The sequence below is a fragment of the Lactuca serriola genome, chromosome 6 (assembly GCF_051521515.1).
Source record: "Lactuca serriola cultivar US96UC23 chromosome 6, Lser_US96UC23_V15, whole genome shotgun sequence".
In the NCBI taxonomy this organism is placed as follows: Eukaryota; Viridiplantae; Streptophyta; class Magnoliopsida; order Asterales; family Asteraceae; genus Lactuca; species Lactuca serriola.
This window is the reverse complement of record NC_136413.1, coordinates 176,622,260-176,627,564: the sequence shown is the minus strand read 5'-3', so window position 1 is coordinate 176,627,564 and position 5,305 is coordinate 176,622,260.

Here is a 5,305-nt window from a genome sequence, read left to right as displayed (position 1 = left end):
AGAGTTGTATATTAGAGTATATCTTAGTTCAATTGATAAGAAACAGTAAGCAAATCCAGATTTTTTTCCCATGGATGGTCTGAAGAACAGTTCCTCAGAGAGTTGTATATTAGAAAAAAAGATCCGCAGATGACACTTCTGCGGAAGAATCGAGTCCTCTGCGAAACTGTCAAGAATCAATTTAATTTCTTCAGCAACAATTTGCTCAGAGAGATTAATGATCTGCAGAGACAACACCATTGCCGCAGAGCCGCTTCTGTTGAAGTATGAAAGTTACTTCTTCTTCTTCTTTTTTTTTTTTTTGTCTTTATCACCTACCACCTCAATTTCTCATTGCTATTCACATTCCTCGGAATGTTTAAGGCTTCTGCAAAGCCCCTTATGCGGAAGTCATGGTCATTCTACAAAATTCTATTTTTCATGGTTAAAATGTTCAAAACCCCCTTCTCTTTGATCATTGGATGAAATTTCTTGTATTTTTTTTGGGTTTTCTTAATGGTTAATGGTTAAGTTGTAATATTTAACATCATTTCTTTTATATTATATAATAATGTAATAAAAAGAGCATATTCGTCAAAGAGTTGTATATTAGAGTATATCTTAGTTCAATTGATAAGAAACAGTAAGCAAATCCAGATTTTTTTCTCATGGATGGTCTGAAGAACAGTTCCTCAGAGAGTTGTATATTAGAAAAAAAGATCCGCAGATGACACTTCTGCGGAAGAATCGAGTCCTCTGCGAAACTGTCAAGAATCAATTTAATTTCTTCAGCAACAATTTGCTCAGAGAGATTAATGATCTGCAGAGACAACACCATTGCCGCAGAGCCGCTTCTGTTGAAGTATGAAAGTTACTTCTTCTTTTTTTTTTTTTTGTCTTTATCACCTACCACCTCAATTTCTCATTGCTATTCACATTCCTCGGAATGTTTAAGGCTTCTGCAAAGCCCCTTATGCGGAAGTCATGGTCATTCTACAAAATTCTATTTTTCATGGTTAAAATGTTCAAAACCCCCTTCTCTTTGATCATTGGATGAAATTTCTTGTATTTTTTTTGGGTTTTCTTAATGGTTAATGGTTAAGTTGTAATATTTAACATCATTTCTTTTTATATTATATAATAATGTAATAAAAAGAGCATATTCGTCAGAGAGTTGTATATTAGAGTATATCTTAGTTCAATTGATAAGAAACAGTAAGCAAATCCAGATTTTTTTCCCATGGATGGTCTGAAGAACAGTTCCTCAGAGAGTTGTATATTAGAAAAAAAGATCCGCAGATGACACTTCTGCGGAAGAATCGAGTCCTCTGCGAAACTGTCAAGAATCAATTTAATTTCTTCAGCAACAATTTGCTCAGAGAGATTAATGATTTGCAGAGACAACACCATTGCCGCAGAGCCGCTTCTGTTGAAGTATGAAAGTTACTTCTTTTTTTTTTTTTTTTTTTTTTTTTTGTCTTTATCACCTACCACCTCAATTTCTCATTGCTATTCACATTCCTCGGAATGTTTAAGGCTTCTGCAAAGCCCCTTATGCGGAAGTCATGGTCATTCTACAAAATTCTATTTTTCATGGTTAAAATGTTCAAAACCCCCTTCTCTTTGATCATTGGATGAAATTTCTTGTATTTTTTTTGGGTTTTCTTAATGGTTAATGGTTAAGTTGTAATATTTAACATCATTTCTTTTTATATTATATAATAATGTAATAAAAAGAGCATATTCGTCAGAGAGTTGTATATTAGAGTATATCTTAGTTCAATTGATAAGAAACAGTAAGCAAATCCAGATTTTTTTCCCATGGATGGTCTGAAGAACAGTTCCTCAGAGAGTTGTATATTAGAAAAAAAGATCCGCAGATGACACTTCTGCGGAAGAATCGAGTCCTCTGCGAAACTGTCAAGAATCAATTTAATTTCTTCAGCAACAATTTGCTCAGAGAGATTAATGATCTGCAGAGACAACACCATTGCCGCAGAGCCGCTTCTGTTGAAGTATGAAAGTTACTTCTTCTTCTTCTTTTTTTTTTTTTTTTGTCTTTATCACCTACCACCTCAATTTCTCATTGCTATTCACATTCCTCGGAATGTTTAAGGCTTCTGCAAAGCCCCTTATGCGGAAGTCATGGTCATTCTACAAAATTCTATTTTTCATGGTTAAAATGTTCAAAACCCCCTTCTCTTTGATCATTGGATGAAATTTCTTGTATTTTTTTTGGGTTTTCTTAATGGTTAATGGTTAAGTTGTAATATTTAACATCATTTCTTTTATATTATATAATAATGTAATAAAAAGAGCATATTCGTCAGAGAGTTGTATATTAGAGTATATCTTAGTTCAATTGATAAGAAACAGTAAGCAAATCCAGATTTTTTTCTCATGGATGGTCTGAAGAACAGTTCCTCAGAGAGTTGTATATTAGAAAAAAAGATCCGCAGATGACACTTCTGCGGAAGAATCGAGTCCTCTGCGAAACTGTCAAGAATCAATTTAATTTCTTCAGCAACAATTTGCTCAGAGAGATTAATGATCTGCAGAGACAACACCATTGCCGCAGAGCCGCTTCTGTTGAAGTATGAAAGTTACTTCTTCTTCTTTTTTTTTTTTTGTCTTTATCACCTACCACCTCAATTTCTCATTGCTATTCACATTCCTCGGAATGTTTAAGGCTTCTGCAAAGCCCCTTATGCGGAAGTCATGGTCATTCTACAAAATTCTATTTTTCATGGTTAAAATGTTCAAAACCCCCTTCTCTTTGATCATTGGATGAAATTTCTTGTATTTTTTTTGGGTTTTCTTAATGGTTAATGGTTAAGTTGTAATATTTAACATCATTTCTTTTTATATTATATAATAATGTAATAAAAAGAGCATATTCGTCAGAGAGTTGTATATTAGAGTATATCTTAGTTCAATTGATAAGAAACAGTAAGCAAATCCAGATTTTTTTCCCATGGATGGTCTGAAGAACAGTTCCTCAGAGAGTTGTATATTAGAAAAAAAGATCCGCAGATGACACTTCTGCGGAAGAATCGAGTCCTCTGCGAAACTGTCAAGAATCAATTTAATTTCTTCAGCAACAATTTGCTCAGAGAGATTAATGATCTGCAGAGACAACACCATTGCCGCAGAGCCGCTTCTGTTGAAGTATGAAAGTTACTTCTTCTTCTTCTTTTTTTTTTTTTTTTTTGTCTTTATCACCTACCACCTCAATTTCTCATTGCTATTCACATTCCTCGGAATGTTTAAGGCTTCTGCAAAGCCCCTTATGCGGAAGTCATGGTCATTCTACAAAATTCTATTTTTCATGGTTAAAATGTTCAAAACCCCCTTCTCTTTGATCATTGGATGAAATTTCTTGTATTTTTTTTGGGTTTTCTTAATGGTTAATGGTTAAGTTGTAATATTTAACATCATTTCTTTTATATTATATAATAATGTAATAAAAAGAGCATATTCGTCAGAGAGTTGTATATTAGAGTATATCTTAGTTCAATTGATAAGAAACAGTAAGCAAATCCAGATTTTTTTCTCATGGATGGTCTGAAGAACAGTTCCTCAGAGAGTTGTATATTAGAAAAAAAGATCCGCAGATGACACTTCTGCGGAAGAATCGAGTCCTCTGCGAAACTGTCAAGAATCAATTTAATTTCTTCAGCAACAATTTGCTCAGAGAGATTAATGATCTGCAGAGACAACACCATTGCCGCAGAGCCGCTTCTGTTGAAGTATGAAAGTTACTTCTTTTTTTTTTTTTTTTTGTCTTTATCACCTACCACCTCAATTTCTCATTGCTATTCACATTCCTCGGAATGTTTAAGGCTTCTGCAAAGCCCCTTATGCGGAAGTCATGGTCATTCTACAAAATTCTATTTTTCATGGTTAAAATGTTCAAAACCCCCTTCTCTTTGATCATTGGATGAAATTTCTTGTATTTTTTTTGGGTTTTCTTAATGGTTAACGGTTAAGTTGTAATATTTAACATCATTTCTTTTATATTATATAATAATGTAATAAAAAGAGCATATTCGTCAGAGAGTTGTATATTAGAGTATATCTTAGTTCAATTGATAAGAAACAGTAAGCAAATCCAGATTTTTTTCTCATGGATGGTCTGAAGAACAGTTCCTCAGAGAGTTGTATATTAGAAAAAAAGATCCGCAGATGACACTTCTGCGGAAGAATCGAGTCCTCTGCGAAACTGTCAAGAATCAATTTAATTTCTTCAGCAACAATTTGCTCAGAGAGATTAATGATCTGCAGAGACAACACCATTGCCGCAGAGCCGCTTCTGTTGAAGTATGAAAGTTACTTCTTCTTTTTTTTTTTTTTGTCTTTATCACCTACCACCTCAATTTCTCATTGCTATTCACATTCCTCGGAATGTTTAAGGCTTCTGCAAAGCCCCTTATGCGGAAGTCATGGTCATTCTACAAAATTCTATTTTTCATGGTTAAAATGTTCAAAACCCCCTTCTCTTTGATCATTGGATGAAATTTCTTGTATTTTTTTTGGGTTTTCTTAATGGTTAACGGTTAAGTTGTAATATTTAACATCATTTCTTTTATATTATATAATAATGTAATAAAAAGAGCATATTCGTCAGAGAGTTGTATATTAGAGTATATCTTAGTTCAATTGATAAGAAACAGTAAGCAAATCCAGATTTTTTTCTCATGGATGGTCTGAAGAACAGTTCCTCAGAGAGTTGTATATTAGAAAAAAAGATCCGCAGATGACACTTCTGCGGAAGAATCGAGTCCTCTGCGAAACTGTCAAGAATCAATTTAATTTCTTCAGCAACAATTTGCTCAGAGAGATTAATGATCTGCAGAGACAACACCATTGCCGCAGAGCCGCTTCTGTTGAAGTATGAAAGTTACTTCTTCTTTTTTTTTTTTTTGTCTTTATCACCTACCACCTCAATTTCTCATTGCTATTCACATTCCTCGGAATGTTTAAGGCTTCTGCAAAGCCCCTTATGCGGAAGTCATGGTCATTCTACAAAATTCTATTTTTCATGGTTAAAATGTTCAAAACCCCCTTCTCTTTGATCATTGGATGAAATTTCTTGTATTTTTTTTGGGTTTTCTTAATGGTTAACGGTTAAGTTGTAATATTTAACATCATTTCTTTTATATTATATAATAATGTAATAAAAAGAGCATATTCGTCAGAGAGTTGTATATTAGAGTATATCTTAGTTCAATTGATAAGAAACAGTAAGCAAATCCAGATTTTTTTCTCATGGATGGTCTGAAGAACAGTTCCTCAGAGAGTTGTATATTAGAAAAAAAGATCCGCA